The sequence below is a fragment of the Macrobrachium rosenbergii genome, chromosome 11, assembly GCF_040412425.1.
Source record: "Macrobrachium rosenbergii isolate ZJJX-2024 chromosome 11, ASM4041242v1, whole genome shotgun sequence".
NCBI classification, from domain to species: domain Eukaryota; kingdom Metazoa; phylum Arthropoda; class Malacostraca; order Decapoda; family Palaemonidae; genus Macrobrachium; species Macrobrachium rosenbergii.
Genome location: NC_089751.1, coordinates 12,912,135 through 12,935,565, shown reverse-complemented (window position 1 = coordinate 12,935,565; position 23,431 = coordinate 12,912,135). Strand labels below are relative to the sequence as shown.

General features: G+C 35.9%; 1 long non-coding RNA gene across 1 annotated transcript in view; it reads right to left on the bottom strand.

The window, feature by feature from the left end:
• Positions 1 to 7,431, bottom strand: part of LOC136843151 (uncharacterized) — a 32,823-nt gene extending 25,392 nt beyond the window's left edge. The window contains exon 1 of the long non-coding RNA XR_010854469.1: positions 7,028 to 7,431. This is a non-coding gene — a long non-coding RNA (uncharacterized lncRNA). The remainder of the gene's footprint in view (positions 1 to 7,027) is intronic.
• Between the last annotated feature and the right edge of the window lie 16,000 nt (positions 7,432 to 23,431).

Here is a 23,431-nt window from a genome sequence, read left to right as displayed (position 1 = left end):
TTCTGAAAATCCCCACACTGAAGAAGGCAATGGAATTAGCGAAGACCCCGTGGAGGTTGGCAACAGAACGTAGACGAGATCAATGGATGGGAGATATGTAAACAAGACACTCTGAAGATGACTGCAGGAACGATCGTAATCTATGAGCAGCAATGTGTAATTAGTTCATGTGTCCAAATATGAGTAAATGGAAATTTCACTAATGGGTGTTTTTCCCTTATTATCCACTGAAACCTGACTGATCGTTGATTCGATTTTTATCAATGACAAACGTTGCCATAACAAACGTTGCCATGATAACTTAATCTAAAATGAACGAAGGTTCTTCCACAGTGCAAGCGTAGGTTCAAACCCCACCAGAAAAGATAAGTTTCTTTAGATATTTCCTGTCAGGTTACTCATGAGAAGAGAGAGAGAGAGAGAGAGAGAGAGAGAGAGAGAGAGAGAGAGAGAGAGAAAGGAAGGAAGGAAGAAATGGAGAGGTTGTGGTCTGACCTATAAAATCATTAGTTGGGTAGGTTGAGGTGTAAAGAGAGGAAAACCTCGCAGTTGCCAATGAAACACAAAGTGAATGGTACAGTAAAGGAATGAAAGGGATTAATCTAGGGAATGAACGCTGCAATGTTCTTCCACCCTATGGGGATATTATGTTATTGAAAAACCTTAATGATAAAAAAATAATAACTAGAATGGCTGTTCAAGTTGAATGCTATTTTGGTTGATCGAAAGTTAGTTATTTTAGAATCCAGCACTGAATCAAAAATTTTTTTTTGTTGAAAACATTTCAACATTTATATTTGCCAAAATGAAAATATTTGCTATAACGGATTAACAAGGTATGAAAGTAAAATGGGCAACTTCATATAAATATCTCTTTTAGGAAAAAAAAAAAAGGGCTATGTAATTTATTAAAGATCTATGTTTTACATGAATTCTTAATTTTGACGACTACAACGAAAGAAAAGTAAACATAAAAAAACTTAAAACTGATATTAACGTTACGGAAATTTTACCTTGTTCTTGTCACCCTTATCATAACAGTGGAATGGAATGAAATGATGAACCCATGACTGAATAAAATTTCACAAAAATAATGAACTTTCAGTGAAAGGGCAAACGCTAATGCAACAAAATAAACTAGAATGATGAAAATTTTTGTTGAAAACATTTCAACAATTATATCTTGTTAAAACAAAGGACTAAATTGACAAGTAAAAAGGGTTTTAAACGGAATGGAAGTAACAGGGGCTGGAAACTATGATGTCATGCAGCGCTGAAACGGAAATTGAGATGCAGGGTTTATGAAACAATTGTTAGGAAAGGGTTGATAAAAGAAAGAGAATATGAAAGGAGGTACAATAAAGGGAGTGAAAGGGGTTGCAGCTAGGAGGCGAAGGGACTCTGCAAAGAACCTTAAGCAATGCCTAATCCACTACGGGGTAATTCTGCTACATGTCCCTCTTGGCATCTAAAAAAATTTTTTGACATCGATTTACGTAAAATTACTTAAAAAGCCATTTTTATATAAGAAAACTGTAAAGGAGCATAAAGGGAAACAGGATGCTCATTTCTGTCAAATTTCAAACAAATTGGTTAATGGCTACTATGTAGAATTTAAATGTGAAACCCAAAATTTTGAGCTATAATCTTACTTTGACTTAACAACTTTTCAGCTTAACTGATTAAATAGTTGATTATTTCAAATGGGCAAAATATAAGGAAAAATTAAGCATTACAGGTATGCGGATAGTATGTATAGGTCTGCAAATTGGTATGTTGATCATCCACCCTCCAAACCATCTGTCTAGCCTCAGCACTTTTTATTTTATTTAAGGCTAAAATTAGCCGTAATTTTGCTTCTGGCAACGATATAGGATAGGCCACCATCGGGTCGTGGTTAGTTTCATGGGCGGCGGCTCAAAAAAAAAAAAAAAAAAAAACGTAAGCCTTCACTTGAGTTCAGGAAACTTCCTCACTTTAGAAGTTAAGAATATGAAAAAAAGCACGTTTTTAAACAAACAAACGAGTGAGAAAAAAGGCCACATCCAGGCAAGGCTAGCAAAGCCATCAATTTCTTCCTAAGATAAGATTTTGGAATGATACTTGATTATTGTTAAAAATAAGGGCTGCCTATGAAAAAGTAACTTTGACTTATTTAGAATACAATTGTTCTTGAAAGAAGGATAAAACAAGTTATTTAAATATCTTGGAGACATGAGCAGGAAATGTCTGATTTTTTTTTTTAAATCGTCAATATAGATAGCCCAGCGTGTGACCTCGGGCAGTCATATTAAAACTCCAGGTGCCTAGGCCTCTTTTTTCCAGGGTTTACTTGGCACGAGGAATTTTCTTTTTTCTTGCTGTTACCACCAAGATGTAAGAAGATAAGGTGAGCTACCGCGCATTCTGCCGGGAGGTTGGCTGTACTCAGTGACGTCACATGGCTAGCTTGGGTGCTGAGTGTTTATACGACTTACTGGCGCTTCTTTGAGTTCATAGCATTGTTTTTGTTAATATTATAATTATTTTTTCATAAACTTATGTATAGAATACAAACTGAACACTGGAAATGGAAACCAAGAGAAAAGGCACTTAAGAAAATAATACAAACTTCATATTTCATTTAACACTCTCTTGTTACTGCCTTAACTCGATCAAAAGTTTATAAGAAATTACTAAACTAATTTTTTCATTTTTTATTACCATTAATTTGCAATGTTTGTTTGCATTTTGAGTTTAATATTTTCATTTTGAAATAAACCCTGCATCTACAAAAATTACTAATTATATCCTCTGGAACACAAAAAATTTTTGTCCTTGAAAATATCAAGAAGACTGGATACAGCCATGACTCCCGGCTTGAGCATTTCTCCATGGAACGTTTTGAATAATTTCTCCAGATCTTTTGAAATTGAGAAGGTTTTTAATAACTCTTCTTCCATATGTTCCATTTGTATCAGCTGAACCTAAAGATGGGTACTTGTTTTTGAAATCCTCCCAAATAACTTTGACTCACACACAGGTCTGTCCATTAAATTTCCCATGACATCTTCCTCATTCTCAGTCTCACTAGTTACAAGTAGAAGGCATTTTTACATATGAGATCCAATATATCACTTGTTCCATCCAGAACACTCTGAATGACTGATCATTTACCTTAGAAAAAGATGTAGTTTTGATTACTTAAACCAGAAACATTCACTAAAACTAAACACATACGCTAAACACCCTCTAATAAAAAAAAATCTCTCTAAAACTAAACACAAATAAAACACACCCCTGACTCATTTCCATTAAACCACAAAACACAGATTCCAAACCTGGCACACCTTCTAAATTAAATTTAAACCTAAATGCAACCCCATCTTAACCTAAACACATTCTAAAGTCATCATTGGTCACCCTTGAATCGAAACACACCCCACAAAACCTAAACACACCACACTAAACCAAAACAAAACAAGGCATTTAAATCCTCCACTAAACATACACACCCCCTGAGATATGCACCCTCCACTAAGGCTAACCACACCCCAACTACATAAATACACACCACACAAAACCTATATATATAAACTATATAAATATATATATCCACTAAACCTAAACACACCATAGCTAAACCTAATAAACCTAAACACACCACCCTCAAATAACATTAAATTTAAAACTAAACACAGCCTAAGACAAAACCTAAACACATCCACCACTAAACCTCAAAGTCATTATTCACTACCCTCCAAGTCCTAATCACCCCCACTAAACCAAAACACAAACAACCCTCGTAAACACCTCTTGTCTTAAATTTTTCTAAACTCACCCCAATTAAACACACAACCCCCACTGAATCTAAACATCCTCACTAAACCTAAATGCAACCCCCACTAAACCTTGGCATAGATAAAACTCTAAACCTAAAAACTACCCTCAACACAACCTCTGTGTAAACCCTGAAAAAACAACATTAATATGTTTTCTTTGAATGGTATTTTATACAAAAAATTTAATTTTAACAAAAATTTTGTCGAGTCATTATTTACTAAAGTCCCGATCGCCGACGTGTTGTCTTTTCAGAGAGGAAGTTACAACCATATGAAGACCATTTTCCTCTAGCATAGATAAAACTTGTACCATGTGTAACTAACAACGTGTTTTCTTTCAATGGTAAATTTTACAAACAGAAGTTTTGAAACAGAAATTTTGTCGTCTATCAAACCCCGCAATATGATCTGGCTTAGATACATACATGATAGTTTTACTTTCTGGGACAATAGCTCGGGAGACGTTCATGAATTTTTTAATAGACTAAATTCGCTAGTTCTGACCAAAAATTTCAAAACAGAATGGAAAAAGGACGGAAAATTGCCGTTCCTAGATGTACTGATCATAAGAGAACAGAACAGATAGGCTTTCTCAGTATATAGGAAACCCAGTTTTGCTGTTTCCTATATTCATTTCCTAAGCTACCACGATGTTTCCTTAAAAATCATGGTAGGTGCAACTTATTCCACAGGGGGCTTAGAATATGTTCAAATGGGTACCTAGACAAAGAATTCAACACGATCCACCAACACCTAACGCAATTGCTCTACCCACCACACATTATCGAGAAGGAATTAACAAAGAGAATAAAATATACTACAGAGGTCCCACTCACAACGGACTAATATTTTTTAACAACAAAATAAAGCTTCCGTACGACGAAAACATCCAAAAAGCCACAGAACAACTCAAGTCTAACAATCCTTTTATCTTCCATTGTCCTAAATCCATCGGGGCTTGCTCATTAACGTATATATTTAAATAAAAAAGTGGAGAAAGCCTGAGTTTACAAGATTCCATGAAGCAATTCGGATGAGATTTACGTGGCGGTGATTAATAGAGCACAAAAGATCAGTGTGGTATGCATCGGAGAGTTCGGGGATTTTCCTACATATCAGGGATAAAGGCCATACCATAAACTGGAGCGGGGCGGAGCTGGTTTTCAAAAGCAGCTGTCTGTACAAAAGAAAGATGCTGGAATCTATAATCAATCAAACCAACAATATGAACTTGTCAGGAGGACATCGGAAATCGGAAGACATCAACGGATTAATATTCAGGCCTCTTCTCAAGCAGGTGTTCCAGAAAATATGACCACCAGACACTTTGCCAGACGGGAGTTAATGAGGCCAAAAACCACCAGGGAATTGTTTAATTTCCCTCCTTGGGAAACGGTCACCTGCATACCATCGGAGACTTACCGCCACACCTACGTATGCTTTGTATATATACTCTTGTAACATTTCATCTGTCCATATTTTACCAGTGGACAGGGGCACAGAAGGAAGTGTTCGAAATATATGGTTGCAATGTTCAAATAGTGTTTTATGGGCCTTTTTATCTTAATATTATACTGTGGTATTACAGTAAAAGACATTCATACATACATACATACATATACATACATACATATATATATATATATATATATATATATATATATATATATATATATATATATATATTTATGTCATAATATCATAATGATAGAATAATATCTATATATGTATATATATATACATATATATATATATATATATATATATATATATATATATATATATATATATTATCATTATGACATTCCTTGCAATAAAAATTGCACAAGGCCTATTCATATGAAAGAAAAAAAAATTGGAGTAAATTTCCTCTCTCACTCTGTGTGTGTGTGTGTGTGTGTGTGTATATATATATATATATATATATAGAAATAATCAGCACAATCACATGTGGAACAGAAATGAATTTCTGACTCACATCAGGATCGAACCCTTGTCTTTCAATTGGAAGGCAAGGGCGGTGCCCACTAGGCCATACAAGTCATAAAAGAAGTTGGAACCTGAGTGCCACTACACACAAGGAACTACCTGGGCAAGCTAACTGCTTGCATACCAGCGTGTTTTCCCCAACTTCCCGACTCAGCAATGACCCAATCGACAGCATTTCATTCAAATTATCCCTTCTGAATGAATATGATAGAAATAATCAACACACAATCGCAAGCAGTTACCTTGCCCAGGTAATTCATTGGGTGCAGTGGCACTCTGGTTCCATCTTCTTTTAAACTAGTATGGCCTAGTGGGCAGTGGCCATTGCCTTTCAATTGAAAGACCTGGGTTCGATCCTGATGTGAGTCAGAAATTTATTATATATATAACACATATATACACACATATACACATATATATATATATATATATATATATATATATATATATATATATATATATATATATATATACATATGTATATAGTTAACTATCATTTTCATCTTCCTAACCCCTGATGAAAGTAGGCTTATTCATGTGCAAAATCTCTCTCTCCCTCTTCTCTCTCATAATATTCCCCTTCCTTTAACAAGAAAATAACTGGCTATTTCATACACATGAAAACCATTCTAATAAAATTTTGCCCTCTTTCTCACTTCCGTGTTTACTAGCATTTTGCACTTTGCAGTTATTCTCAACAAACACAGGTCTAGGCCTACTTCTAATTTTGTCAATCTTAACCAGTGAACATGGTTAATTTGCATTAGGAATCGAATGGAAGATATTACATACCGTATATGCTTTTCAATTGTTAGAATTATCCTTATAAACCCATGGGTCATTCAGTTATGCAAAACGCTCTCCTCTCAGTCTCTCTCGAAAACAACTGTCCCCTTCCTTTGCCCGACAAATAATAGGTCCATTTCCTGCACACGAAAACAATTTCAATGAAATGTTGTCTCTCTTTCTCTCTCTTTCGTGTTGACTAGTATATCCCCTTTGCAGTTATTCTAACTACACATAGGTCTAGGCCTAATTTCAATCTTATCACTTTTAACAAGTCAATTATGGTTTACTTGCATTAGGAATCGAACGGAAGATATATTTATGCACTTTAATTGATAGAAGTATTCATATAAGCCTATAGTTAATATATTTATCAACAATTTTAAATGTAACAGGTAGACTAAACCAACTAGAGTCAAGATGTGAAATACCTGAATCAAGTGGTACTATCGTGCAGAGGCAAACGTTGGTTCGGTAGGGCATCATCCTTCAATTTTCTTGCATTTGCTGGGCAGTAGTTAAGCAATTCATGACTGAGGTTTCTTGCATAATCGCTTTGTTGAAAATGAACCAAACACTCTCTCGTTTTTGGTGTTTGTATGGTCACTTGTTCTGTAGATGTTCACCCACTTCCTACACATTTCGGGATCTTTAGGGAAACGACAGAAGCTAACCTTTTCACTTCCAACATTGTCCCTATGTGTTACAGCAGCCATAAATAGCACATATCACCATGGCAATAACGTAATAAATCCCAAAAACCTCAAGAATTGTCACAAATTCGTGAAAACTCCCGCCTAGCTGACGACACACGTAAGAGAAAGACGGTACTGGCTTGCCCAGCGGCTATCGATGAAGGCACCTTGTGACGTCATGCGCGGGAGCCTTCAAAAATCGACCTCTGCGCAACTCACCATCATCTTACATCTTGGTTAACATCTTATTGGCTACTTTTTCCTTGCATGATGATTCGATAACTTTTTATCAAACAGAATTTTTTTTTCTATACGTTCGATAATAAGTTGTACATAGAAAAAGGTTTAAATGATATAGCGCCTTGCCAAATGAATAGTTTGAAGGTATATAAGTCTAGCCTAGACCACCAAATTTCATTATCTTGCTCTCACCAATGTATGAGGCATATCGTTTGATGAGGATGTAAATTAAACCAGAATATGTAACTCATATAAAAGATATAGATGTCTTTACTTTGAATCGAATAAAAAAGTTGTTTTCTAAGTTTTGTTTACGTCGTCCTGAAATACTCGCACAGAGTTTAATGCTGTAAGGTTTCGGAATTTCGTTGAGAAACAACGCTTGATGATATGTATTTTGTTAAACAACTCTAACATTGCTTCTGCATGTCTAAAACTGAAAGACTGATGGCACAGACAGTATCCTATACGGGCATAAAGCTGATAATTCTTAACGACTGACAAAACAGCAGGTGTCAAAACGTAAGATTTAAAAGCTAAACTTTTGATAACTCTTATGTTAATGATCCCAGTTAACCATTTTTAATAATGTGGCAAATAAAATATTAATGATGTTTGTAACAATTATAATAATAAGGTACGGTAGACTTTCATTTGCTCACATATAGTAAGAGAAAATACTTTTCTTTTAACAAAACAATTCATTAGGTCACTTTTTGGCTCTTTTTTAAATAAAATCAGTAACAAACTAATCATCTATCTTTATCAGTATAATCAGAAATAATAATATGTCTATATTCAATCGTAGGTAAATAACATCGGAAAAAGCAATTCTTTGTTAATTGGCTGATCATACCAACCAGTCGTGACTCGTGGCCCTTTTGGGAAAATAGATTTGGGACACCCCTGCTGGAAGGTTTGGGGATTTCTGAAAATTGAGAAATCAAGCGTTTTTTTGATGATCAGTATTTTTTTTAAAACAAAAAAACTAACGATTATTTATTATTATTTTTTTGTAAAACTGGAAAACTGATGGCATAGTAACAGTATCTACAGAAACAGTAATACAGATAATTCTTAACGACTTGACAAAACAGCAGGATTGTCACTGGCAAAAAATGTAACATAACTGGAAAAAATGCTAAACTGAATTTGTTTGACACAACTATTGAAATTAGTTAATGTAAAGAGCAACGCCACTGATACTGAAGCTCATGAAATCATTTTTAACATATGGATAATTAAATAAAATATTAATGATATTTTTTTTTTTTTTTGATAACAATATTTAAATTAAGTTGTTTATACTGGAGTGGTTATTACATATATTTTACAAGAAGTTCAATGACATGATGAACATATAAGATTTGTCAGCAGAGAAAATGTAGCCTATCTACTGTTAACAAAACAGACTCATTTACATCTTCAAGGTCCAACACTGTAAAGTTCTTGACTTTTTTTTAATCTTTTTTTAAGCATTTTAGAGTAGGTTAATTTAAGCTTTATTTGTGGATTAGAAATATATTTGTTATTTTGGTAAGTTATTCAATGGAGGTGATGCTGAATTTTGAACTTTTTAGGGAAAAGCAATACTTTGTTAATTAGCTGATCATATACCAACCACCCGCATTGTTAGCATACGAAATGGAGCGTATATTACAGCGAAATATTGGTGAAGCAGAGCGAAAAGGAGGCAACTTTAACATACTCCCACCCGCAACATCTGACCGTTGCTCAGTCAGGTAGGGCACAAAGACCTAGGTTAGGTTAGTGAATCGGTGTTCTTGACGCTGATGCTCAAATGTTTAAAAGTATCTGTAGGTACTGCATTGCAACGATGGATTTGTTTTTCTGACTTTGAATTTTTTTGTACGTAAATATTTATTTGTCTATTATCTATATTTATTTCTTATTTTCTCTGTCTTCTCTTTGTTTTTTCAAATAGTCTAAGGTCTATCTCTTTTGAGAAAGACTTCTTTGCAAATTTTGTTGCATGGAATCGTTAGCTATTACTACTAATAGAAATAATAATGAGTTAGTCTTGCAAATCTATAACTACAGCCATACTATCATATACTAAACGTGCGATGCACTCATTTCTGATGAGAATGAATAAATCTACGCCATTCGTTTTTCTTCAGCTTATACTCAGCTTTCCTTTTCATGAGAAAAAGAGTAACTTAAATTATCGCCTGCTTCTGAGAGGCTTTGAGAAAAGAACTTTATCCAAGTGTCGGAGCACTGTCTCCTAAGGAGTTGTGGATAGCCTAAACTATTTATATTCCATTTCTAATATGCCCATTTTGTGCATATCCTCGGTGACATTGGAATGAAGTGTATAGAGCGTAATTTCTGTGAATGTTTTTTGTTATGTGTTTACAATTTTCCCGTAAAGTTACTCATCATTTTCAACCCAGTTTTCGTTGGCATGGGGTGTGTGGTTTGAATATTCAATGACTTGATTATTATTCCAGTTCAGTGTACATACCATTCCCTGGAATGGACAGCCCTGACAAGTTTGCCTCAAATCCGTGGAGAACGCGACCGAATTCATCGAGTGCTAAATTGCGTAAATAAGTTGAAATAAAAAGTTTGCTGCCGAATGTCTGAGTTTGCTAGAATTAACTGAAAATAGCCCCTGTCCCACATCAAAAAGAAGCTGATATTCACTTTATTTACATAAAATATCTTATTTATCTAAAGGCTTACCAATAATATGCTCTTTTTCTCATTCTATTATCTTGAAAAAGAAATAATCATCAAAATAATATATCCTTAGTATTTCACACCATTCTAACTTGAGTTTGATTACTCCAAATTAACGTTTACAATAAAGATGAAAACATTAAACTTTCGAAACTGAGACCATTCATGCTATTTTAAAACTTGATCAAAACGAGATACCGAAATCAATTTGAGGCCTTGGATGTTTTGACTACAAAATTAAATCCAATTTGTAAATAACGTGAAAATGAAGAGAGTCACTGAAAGTTTGTAAATTTATTCATGGCTGCAAATATTACACTATAACGTTTAAGAGCATTGTGTTCTGCCATCTAATTTCTAAACCCTTTCCAGTATGTGAGCCTCTCCTTCTTACCAGAGTATCTATGCCACTGTTATGAAGATTTTTCTTAATAAGGTTGAATTCGAGATAATTTGTGGTTGAAGAAAATACACCACAGCAGGAAACTAGAATTAACTTTAAGAATAAAAGTCTATAGAAAGTATTTTTTTGTAAGCCTTAGGATGAGATGTGTGAACAGGCTGGGGAATGAATGTAGGTTGATTGCCAAAGTTACTGACATCGAAGAACAGATTCTAATATCGAGATTATTTATGGGGTAAAATTTTAGAAATATTATATCTGCGTTTAGTACCTAACATTCTTTTCTATGCCTATTATCAATACCCCTATTTCTTGTTTGGTTCGTAGCCCAGTTTCAGTTTTCTGTAAAATAAAACTATTGAGGCTATTTGTCTGCCCGTCCGCACTTTTTCTCTCCATCCTCAGATCTTAAAAACTACTGAGGCTAGAGGGCTGCAAATCGGTATGTTGATTATCCACCCTCCAATCATCAAACATACCAAATTTCAAACCCCTACCCTTAGTAGTTTTTATTTTATTTTAGGTTAAAGTTAGCCATGATCGTGCGTCTGGCACCGCTATAGGTGCCAACATCACAGGCCACCACCGGGCCGTGGGTGAAAGATGAATGGGCCGCGGTTGAGAGTTTCATACAGCATACGCGTTACAAAAAACTCGATTGCGCAGAAGAAACTTCGGCGCATTTTCTACCAGTTACTTTTACCAGCGATTACTTATTCGAACACACATAGCTTCCACTGCCATTCTTACCTGTCAAAATGAACTTGCAACTCGGGGAAAATTATGCATTTTGCACTAAAGGATTCTAAATACTCATACTGGGAAAGGCACTGGAGGCCAGGAGAAATGTTCGAATATGGAGATACTTTTGGATATGAAAATATTTCAGCTGTAAAAGATAATCGTTTTGTTAACGTTAATTCATCAGCGCGGGTTGCCCCCACTGGCCATCCTCTCCCATCCCCTCCCTCTCTGTCTGTCTGTCTTTCTCCCACGCTCAGTGACAATTGTATGTCTGTTTAAAAACCGATATATATATATATATATATATATATATATATATATATATATATATATATATATATATATATATATATATATATATATATACATACATATACATATATATACATATATATATATATATATATATGTATATATATATATATATATATATATATATATATATATATATATATATATATATATATATATATATAGAGAGAGAGAGAGAGAGAGAGAGAGAGAGAGAGAGAGAGAGAGAGAGAGAGAAATAATTTCGTCCAATTGCTTGTCTTATACTTGTTTTCAGTATTTGCGATTGATGATTGATGATCTATTCCTGCAGAAAACGGCTCTCGTTATATTATTAGTGCAAATTCAGCCCTTTTTATTATTATTTTTTTAAACCAACAATACTGATGAACAGATTTCAAATCACATTTCTTCAGTAAATTATAGACTCATTGTCAAAGTAAATTAATCCCGCTTATATGAGAGTAACAAATTATAATCCATGCAAGTTCTCCCTTATTTTGACTTTCCGCACCTGGAAATTCCCTGAAGACGGGGGATTTATCACACAAGCCTAAAAAATCGCTCTAGTTAGGCATCAGAAAGAACGCCACAAGGGGACCTCCGGGACTCCACCGAAAGACTTACAACAAAAGAGACACTTCCTATAGTTCCCTTGCTTCTTATGGGATTAAAAGGCACAACTTTTAATCGAAAAGGGGATATTATCTTTTTCCCCATTATTCTTTGATACGAGGGGCCTCTCCGAGGACCGCCTGAGTGACATATCTGTCCAAAACTACTGTTTGATTTTTATTTTGAAAATCTCATTTGATTAGAAACCTAACTGATGAAAGCATGGATGATCCATTCTATCCATCATTTAATGTCTTGGTTATGAGAATTATCTTAAGGTTCCCTTATATCCTCTCTTTAACAACGGTCAGTCAATATATTAGTTTCCTTCAAAGTGAGCCTTGAAGAAATATAAACCGAAGAAATATTGTATGACCACAAGTGGGCGAAAGAAAAGCGTAATTGGATTTGTCTCCTTTCATGGGCCGAGGATCATACAGCATTATGTGGTTCGGATTCCACAATAAGCTGTAGGTCCCGTTGCTAGGTAACCAATTGGTTCTTACACGTAAAGTAATAAGATCTAGAGAGCTGTTAATCAGCTCAGTGGTCTGGTTAAACTAAGGTATACGTACGTATACTGAGACCACCGAAAGATAGATCTATTTTCGGTGGCCTTGATGATACGCTGTACAGAAAACTCGATTGCGCCGAAGAAACTTCGGCTCATTGTTTACTGGTTTTCTCCATCTCCTTGTGTAGAATTAGCTGGTACATTCCTAGCACCTTTTCCTTCAACATCGCTACTTGGACTAATACCTACTCCCGTTTCCTTCCCTCCCTCTCCAACCTTCTTCCATTTGAGGTTTGTTGTTGAGGAGGAGCTTGAGTGACCTTTTATAACAAAGCATGCTACCCAGGTGGTCTTATGAGGAGTCTTGCAGGGACTGGGCAAAGGCATTCTCAGAGGTGGCCTTTATGCAAATAACAGTACAGCTTTACCTTTCATTCTTACTAATAATGTCCTGTTCATCCTTATGACAAATAATTCCATTTCACCGTTAAACACGCTTTCTTATCTTCAATTTTGACTTAAGTGGGACATGATTCAGTTTATGTGATTTAGCACAAAAGTCATAGGGACGGAATACTTTTATGGTTTCTTATCAGGATTTGCATAAGATTCATTCTCTGTTAATCCTTCCAAGTTGTTACTACGATTCGAGGGCATCTTTCTTAGAACTCACAAAGTAATCGGTAAAGACGTGTAATATTCTGTCAAATTCTCGTAGTGTAAATTACTGATATTTCATATTACTGAACTTGAAAGTTTGAGTTTCGCGAGACATTTTTGTCTCTTTGATCAGCCATTACGATGGTTTCAACATTCTCATGCTACGGTCCAGATCTGGAAATAAAGTCATTGTGTTAATGAATTTCCGATGGTTGGAAAATTAATTTTTGATGACTTCGGATGTCATCTGGGTCCAACCGGAAGGGATAATTACAAGGAATCTACTGGACTTCTGGGAAGATTTGCCACAATTAATAATTTTGGCAAGATATGATTAATGAACCCAGCGGATGTTTCAGGTTCACTCTAAATATTTTCCTCAAACGACCGAATGGTGAAAATACTCAAATCGTCAAACTGAGTAAAAAAAGCAAACGTGAAACTAAACATGTCACCGAAATGTTTTGACATGTCTGTCTTACTGGTTCATTTACTACACTTAGACTTAGAAAGACTGCAGAGCAGTCGTTAGTTCACCATGTATGGTAGTAAGTTAGCAACTGCTTAACATTCTTATTAGTTTGTCTATTTAAAAATGCTCACAGCAGCATGAGTCTTAAAATGGAGAAACAAATCCACAGTCATGTAAATGTACGTTTGTTCTTCCAATTAATCTGCTGTGAGCTCAGTGGCTGTGGCAAATAAAGACGTGGAAGGAAAATCGGTAGAGAATGCGTCTGAAGTTCTCAGAAAGGGAAACAGATCAGGCAGTGACATGATACATTTGTTTTAATTATCAGAGACCAGGACATTTTTAGTCCCATTTTACATCTTCGTATTAACTTTAGTTCATTCCACCGAGAGAGAGAAGTTGCTGAAATGATGAATGTAATACTTATGGAAGACAGAAGTTTTTCCCATTAACAAGTATTGATACAAAGATCCTCACTAGAGCGGAAGAGGCAAGTTCCCCAAAGTACGAACTCTGCTCAGAATTAAATTAATTTAATTGAAGAACATTTTCAGACGAAGGAAATAGTAACCTAGCCACTATAGCGTCTGCGTGAGTAAAAGAATTCTAAATTGTCCATTATCTCTGAAAGACTGCCTCCCTTAAGATCTGCGTATCCTTAAAGACCTTTGCTTCTTATTGAAAGATAATTGTGTTCTTTGATGCTCGTTCACCTCGGAACAGAATGTTATGTATTAACTATGCCAAAGGCTTTGTAGACATACCACTGAAATGGGTGAGAATTTATGCTAGATCAGTCAAAATGCCCACCTGGCATTGTGTGAAATGAAGGGGAAATAGATAAAAATATTGAAAAGCATTAAAAGAAGAGAAATAGCTGGTAGATCGGTGATGGTAAAGAGGAAGAAAATGAAACAAAAATACAATGCAGGCCCAGGAGAACGAAAGTAATAACAAGTTCAGAATTGAGATGGAAGGGAGGTAATCACAAAAACCGAGGCACACGCAGTAAAAAGATCGTAAGAGGTGTCTGGTTTACGCAAGGGTCAGGAAGGAGATACATGAAGTATTTATGGGCAGTTAATGAGAATTATCGAAGTGGTTCATTGGTCATGGAGGGGAAAGTAAAGTCAATTAACTTGAGAGTGCAAACTCATCCGATAAACGTAGCTGAACAAGTAACGGAATCGATAATGAAATCAATGTCAGTCTCAGTCGTGATGGAAGAGGATTTCAGTGGACGAATCTATCGGACCGAAGCTCAGTTGAATAACATGGCTGTTTCGGAAGCAAGAGGCAAATGTATGCAATCTGTTTTTTAGTTGTTATCATATTTAATATATTTTTTTTACTATTATTCTCCATATTAGTACTGTCATTACCATTATCATGAATGCTATTTTTTCTACTTCTTCAGCAACTGTGTGGATATTGCCGATTATCATTTTTATCATATTATCTCATGTGTCTAGATTGCGTGAATTGTATTTGTATATATTCCATGTATATGGCCCTGAGCTGAAATAAAGGATATTATTATTATTATTATTATTATTATTATTATCGTTATTATATAACCTTGCATGTCCGAAAAAACCCGAGAGGTTCAGTAGGAGAATAGGTACCAGCCATCTGGCTGGGGAGTTAAACAGTGGGCCTAGCGACACACTGGCCACGTGTCATGGGCAATGGGACCTGTCCCCACACTGGCTGTCGGCCTAAGAAACAGGAGATCAGCGCCTGCCCTATGAGCCTACAGAGGCACAGGAGGACTTTAATGTCTCTGAGGCGTGACAGACAAAATTTAACAAGAAATTAAAGCTCCCGTTTATGTCGAACTGATTTGTATACCAACCTCACGAAGAGCACACTTTCGAAGGATAGGGCATCCGATCGAGACTACGGTCTACCCCAAAGAAGGCATCGCGCTTACCCCTATACAAAAAGTGGGAAAAAGCACGTTAAAAGAAGAAGAAGAAGCCTGCTTAGAGCAACTTTCTGAGGGGGACCCTCAAAAACAGACCCTGATCAGGTACAGATTTTCAGGACGTCTGAGTTTAGCAGTTATTGGGGCAGTGGCGACCTCAATATGTAACTCATGTTATACTTTGTCTGACATTAAATGAAAGTTTCGTGCATATTTTCAAAGTTGCGCATATGCGTGTCCTCAGAAAGTTCAAGATTATGGTTGTGGAAAAAAAAAATAGTTTTAGATATCTACCTGTTGTGAGTTATAACTTGGTTCACCCTTCTTGAAATGGCTGCAAAAGACCACATTTATATAGAGAGACAGGCAGATTAAATTATATAAAAGAATATGAAGACTGTGTGATTTATACAGTATTTCTGAAACTACCCTAAAACGTCAATCTCATAGTAGTATATCCCCTCATAAAAAGTGCAATCTTTACTATTTAATTATATAGTTTTGTTGCTAAATTTACAAATAACAGTTTTATACTTTTATCTATTAATCAACAAATAACCATTTATAAAATTCACCCGGTGCCTCTACCCTGACAACGATTCGACCTTTTGCTTACTTAGGTTGGCACAAAGGTAACAGGTATTTTCTATTGATTGCTCTATAACTGAAACACACATTTATATACATATATATATATATATATATATATATATATATATATATATATATATATATATATATATATATATATATACGCACACACACATATATACATTGTAATGTGCAACTGACTATGAGCACGTGAAGCTTCACTCACTTTTTCACATTTTATGCAAAATTCAACCCACGACCAGCCAGAACCGAGAAGCAGGAGCGACCAAAACAACCCTGGCATTAGCACTCGCTAAATTCTCGGCGCCTTCACGACAAAACTCCGCCCTTCCTTTCTAAGCCTTAAATTCCGCTTTTGTCACACTTTGATTTCCCCTAGGTGCTCTTGCTCTTCTCCTTGTTCCAGCACCGCTCCTGTTGATGCTGCCAGAAAAGATGGAAGCCTGCGAGTTAACGGACAAAAGCCACATGCGAGACAAAGACTTGGAGGCTGGACGAGAAGCCATATATATAAGGACCTGACCTGGGGTCATACGGAGAGTTCGTTACAAGCCAGCATTAGAGTAGAGTCTCTTGCCAGGTCAGCCTCCGACCCCCCTTCCCCTTCCTGACCCAGTAAAATATACCAAGTTTTGCCTTATTGCAAAGTCTGGCCTAAATATCAAAACAGCGTATCCTTTGGGAAAGGTATAGTCTGGATTTTCGAGTAGTTAAGATGCCCAGTCTTCCATTATAATTTTTACTCTTCCTGATATTTCTGCTCCTTGTAGTTCTGAGGAAATAAGTGAAATGTTAACATTTTCATTTCAAGTAATGTAAGCATTTAGAAGCCTTTGCTCTTGCATATTGCCCCCTCTCAGCTTTAAGCATCTCCTAAGTGACCGAGAAAGTGTTTCTCTTTTGCATCAAAGTGACAGTAAGTTTGTCTTGCAGAATAGGCGTTTGAAGCTGTGTATCTACCTGTTCGCCCACGGTGTCAATTTCAATTCCTGACGTGGAAGATCACTTCAAGATTCATTCCTGAAGACTTATATGCCTAGAAATCAGGTTCCCCCACAGTGATTTCTATTTCAGAAAGAATTAATTCTAGAGTTAAGAAATTTTACCATGGATCTTAAAATCTTTGTTATTGGCACTCTTTGTTTTGTGAGTAACGTAATATCAGTGCCAAGGAGTTAGTGAGGAGTTCCCTTTGCAATATCCTTCTGATCCTTGTAATAAAACTTAATTAGTGAAGTCTTGCATTTCTTTTGGAAAACATTTAATTTACTGTTAATTTACTTCTTTTCATGAGTTTAAATAAGTAGTCAGAGTTTTGAGTGTGTTTAAGGCCATATAAATCAACCCCAGGTTAGACTATTGAATATATATATATATATATATATATATATATATATATATATATATATATATATATATATATATATATATATATATATATATATATATATATATATTTAGAGAGAGAGAGAGAGAAATCAATGATAATACCATTTCAACCAAGTATTTTTCCCTTAAATCCTTTTAATGAATTTTCTCATGAATTGTACCTTAATCCCTGGTAGAAAACGGAAAAAAGTTTAATACCAGTTGTTTTTTCTTTCCAGGATTTTACTTCATTTGGACAGAAGAGCTGTTGAGAGAGAGAGAGAGAGAGAGAGAGAGAGAGAGAGAGAGAGAGAGAGAGTAGAAAAGCTTTGGTAAACAGTCTGGATGGAAGAGGCTTTATTCGAAGATTTGTCAGAATGGAGAGAACGTGCCCTTTTGTGTTTCCTGTTTGATGATTCACTTGTTCGTCTGATTTCATTCGCTCCCTTCATGAAAACTGGAAACTCATTTCTAATTCCCTCGTTTGGCCTCCCCTCTAGTTAAGCATGCATCATCATTTATTAACTCTGTTTTACCTATCTTACGTTAATGATTATGGAATATTTGTTTTCTTTTCTTTATTACAGCCTTTGATTTCGATTTTGAGATAGTGTTTATAGAATATTTTCAGGAGGCTTAACTTTTAAAAACGTCTTAGTTTTTGAGAATGTCTTGTTATAATTTATTTCATAAAAAAACACACAGGAAAATGGACACGACTTTCTGTGTATAATAAGAAAAAGCAGTTCGATGTAATTAGCGTAACTGATGAAAATTATGAAACAACTTCATCGAACAAACTTTCTTCCTGGGTGATTAAGGGAAGGAATTTCTCGGTAGTAATTGACTCCAGGACTTCACTAATTGCTTACTCGTGGAAGAATTCTGCTGTGGAAATAAACATAAGTGGCAACTGGGGGTCTGGCTATTTTTTTTTTTTTATCTCGCGCTCCCAGTGATAAAGGCATATACAGATTTTTCAGTGCCGATTCCCCTGACAGGTGGGGGGTGGCTCCAGAGATAAAACAACTCAAAAGTCACTGCCACATTCGTATTAGAACTCTTGAATCGTGGATGACTTTCCCCATTACAGAAAGATTCTTATCATCAATGGTGCGCAGACCTCCGCATGGGGATCATCAGTTACGTGTTGAACCCTCTACAAACTTCAACATTCGTTAATATCCTACATACACTATCGAGTTTCCATGAAATGAAAGCCCTTCCTGGTATTAACCCGGTACGTATCCACCTTTGTCAAAGTCCAGGGTAAACTCACGCTAAGTAAAGTACACGGCCGGACGAAGATATCGTTTGTTAATATAATTTGTCGACCACACAGTATAGAAAGGGTGTATGTAACACTTTGATCCCGGATGGGTTAGTACTAAACACGGCGTCCCAAGGAGCTTCCGCCATGTTTAGTATTAGCACCTCGGAGTAGGTGACAAAGGTAGATACATACCAGGTTAATACCATCCTTCTTTTCTAATTCTTTTTTCATATCACACATCCAGCTCCTTCAAGGTCTTCCTCACCTCCTGCCTCCTAACAACACAGGATTATCCACTCTTTCCTCCATCCTATCGACCTCCATTCCCTCCGTAAGAAACCGCCGTCTGACAAATGATATGATCCATCATTTCATTTGCGCTAATCTTTTTACCATTATTCCCTCGTACCTCCATAGTTTTCATACTTTCAGTTCGTCTTAGGCTGCATATACAGGTCTTCGTTTGTTATATTTGCTCCCAAACACCTATAAAAAATCAGTCACGCCTTATCTTCCGCCATTCATATAGACATCCATTGCTTCATTTTCCTAGTTTCCATTCCTCCTGTCTATATTCAGTACTGTATCATCAGAAAAAAATTAGCCTTTGCTTCTGGGTCTACATTGCTTGTTGTGACTTCTCACATGGCTCTGTCCTTGCAAATATTAAACAAAAATATGGGGACGCAACATGCAGTTGTCTCAGACACTTTTACACCAGAACTTGTAATGAATTGCTCTGTGTTTCCGCTCTTCAGCCTCTTATCTGGCCTGTTTCTGTCCTCAACTTCCACAACTATTTTCAAACTAAACACTAAAGTTACTAAACCCTTCCCTGCTCGGTGTCTCTCATACCTTAAACATTTAATACATCTTCAAATTAATCAGTAAATCGAATCAGGACTGCTTTCACCTCAGACAGGCCAGCCCTATGAGAGCTGTTAATCAGCTCAGTGGTCTGGTTAAACTATTTTAATAATAATAATAATTCACCTCAGACAGATGCTCTCTATCTACATCTTTTATTCTGAGACATTTGTTTATCAACCTTTTTCTCCACATTTACTTTCCCCTCTGTTTTTATTACATACCCTTGTATTACTCTCTCTCTCTCTCTCTCTCTCTCTAACACACACATACATACACACACACACACATATATATAATATATTTGGTGAAGAGGTTTTTATTGATCTGTCTGTAGCTTTCCAGGTTAAAAACAATATCCAAGTGTAGGTCAATGGATATTCATTGTTAAACAAACACCAGACAAAAATGACGAGGGTGAGTTCTGTACAAACCCTCTCTTTTCCTTCTAAAAATATTACAGACAGCCCAGTTTATATTGATTCACTTATCCAGTGGTTCTCAACCTTTTTTGGCCCATGCACCCTTTCACCACATGTCAGAATGTCATTCATCCCCCCTTTTTTCCAAAATCGTCTACCTCAAAAGGTGCATTCCAAATAATGTGCAACAAAATACTAACACAAACACAGAAGCTGGCGGAGAGAAAGCCCAGCGTGACTTCTCAGTAGTGCGGACCGATGCACACTGCCTTTTGTGTGGTCTTAGAGCCAGTTTGAGCCTGCCGATCCGTGGTCACAATTTCCACCCTGAAACTCTGAAATTCCCCGCAAGGGGGAATTCCCCCCCTGGTTGAGAACCAATGGTCTAAACTAATGAGAAAAGAACGGATATGTGGCACCCAAAACATTACTTAATCAAATAATCACTCAAAAATAAAGCACACTATCTTTTATCCAATCAAGTAATACTGAAAAATAATGGTATATTAGCTCAAAAATTTATCCATAATCAGGATATAGCTCACCAAAATATTTTAAACATACACCATCTCCATGATATATAAATGATACAATACAACATAGATATGCGAATCTGCGCTATCAGTGATTTAGCTCTCTTCCTCTACGCAATGTAAGGAAAGGAACATCACCAATCTGAACATAGGGTCTATAAAAATAAAGAATTAAACCTCAATACATGATAACGAAAATTAAATACAATGATCATCAATAACTCAGCTTTAAAAAATAATAGTAATATAGCTCAATATCACACCAACAGCAACAACCTAATAGCCAAATATCACAGCGTAAGATAGATCGATCAATAGAGAGAGAGAGAGAGAGAGAGAGAGAGAGAGAGAGAGAGAGAGAGAGAGAGAGAGAGAGAGGAGTACCTGAGCCATGGGAAGTTAGACCTGGTCTCTTTGACCAAAGTTACCCTCCTGGTTTGGAACCCGACACTACAGCATCTTCAGTTCGATAAATCGGAGGAAAGGATCAGCAACCTGTTACATCTTATTGATGTTGGTGTAACAAACAGTTAGACAAGAGAAAAAATTTCAGCCCCTGAGTCTGTTTTAACTCACACGCAAGATGCCAAGATTTTCAGGCTCACAGCATTACCAACCACACAACAGCAGAAAGCCTTTCCACCGGAAAGAAGTCAGTGCCATGTATGTGGCTAACTGTTGTCAGCTTTTTAGCGTTCTTTCATTAATAGTTGTCTTGCATGTCACTTTGCATGGTTTTGTTAGCCACTTTTTTTATACTACATATTTGAATATTACTATTAGTGTATTAATATTAATATTTGCATGAAAATACTAATATTAATGTAATACATATATGAATATTAACATGATATGATACATTTGCAAAGTATTCAAGAAAGATGTCTCTCACGTCAGCAAAGGCGACATTATACATCACTTCTTAACCTGACACTTGTGAATATTGACTGAACCGTCAATAGAGCTAACATCTATGTTGCTCGAGTTACCAGCGCACAGCATTACTGATCACTCCACTGCAGGGCAATTTTTCCATCTGCTCGGATGTCAGTGGCAATTTTGTTCATCTCTCTTGTCAAGTTAAAGTATACATTGAAAGAAAGTTCCCTGGCACGTTAATATAGTAGACTTTAAAAGTCCTTTTTATGTGCCTTGTATGATAGCAATGTAATTTTCAGTTAAACGAGGAAATAAATTTCAGCCCTCAAACAGCTTTGAACTTATATCCAAGATACTCCCATATAACAAGGCAGAAATCTTATTTTCCTTCCAGCTCGGACATCTGCACCAGGTGTGAGCCCTCCTGCTATCAAAGGCACTGCTAATTACTGTTAAATGTCCTCTGAATGCTAATATAACCATAGATTATTAAATACATTTCAGTTCTCAAGTAGGTTTGAATCAAAGCTGAGATGCTCTGAGTTACAAGCACAGTACATACAAAACAGAATATCTTCGCAAGGTGAACGAACTTGGCTGTAACGAAGAAATAAACGATCTCATTAAACTTGAATTTGATAATATGATGAGTAATGTTAAGAGGGACAAAATGAAGGAAAACAGTAATCTTCTAGGTATAATAGAATAGAAGGATAATATGATAACCCGTCTAAAACATAAGATTGATGACTGAGAGAAGAAATAAAAGAACTAAGGAATGTTAGCCACAGAAAGCTAGGCAAGAAAGTGGAACCTTTCGCAAGTGCATGTGACATTACAACTTAAGGGGAACTTGACAGTGGAGAAAGAGGTGAAAAGTATCTAAACAACATCCCTACATTTTAGTTACTATACACTAAATATGCTTTTGAAATCAGAGAATATGGCTTATAGTTTTGGAAGCATCTTAGTTTTGGAGCATCTTAGTTTTTAGGTGCAAGTAAATTCTCGGCTCTGTGATTTGGAAGGAAATCGATTTGGTGGAGAATGTTTAGAAGGTAATTTAGTTATTTTGTACAGTATGTACAAAACTGAACTGGAAAAGAGAACAAAAACCCAATATTTATTTCAAATCAGTCCTTTTTCTTCCACTTTACCCCTCAGCTGCACTGACATCAAAGTCACGCTTCAGAAACTAATACAACTCTTCAAAAGCCACAGAAGAAACTTATGATTTAGTTATGGCATGGCCTTGTTTTCTTGAGCTTAAATAGAAATTTTATAATATATAAGAACGTAAGACCTCCTTCTAGTTATGAGACAAAGAATGAGTGAGAGATGGGGATGGATAAAGTCATTGGTCATTTTGATATAATGAAAAGGAAAATGGAATAGAGTATAGAGAGTGGATAGTGTAAAGAGAAAGGCTGCTAGGTAATGGTATAGAATAGTTGCACAGGGCGTCGTTCTGTTATGTATGATGTCACTTGGGCATTTCCAGAGAAAAGACTAGACCATACACACAGACACACACACATATATATACCTAAAATCTCTCTCTCTCTCTCTCTCTCTCTCTCTCTCTCTCTCTCTCTCTCTCTCTCTCTCTATATA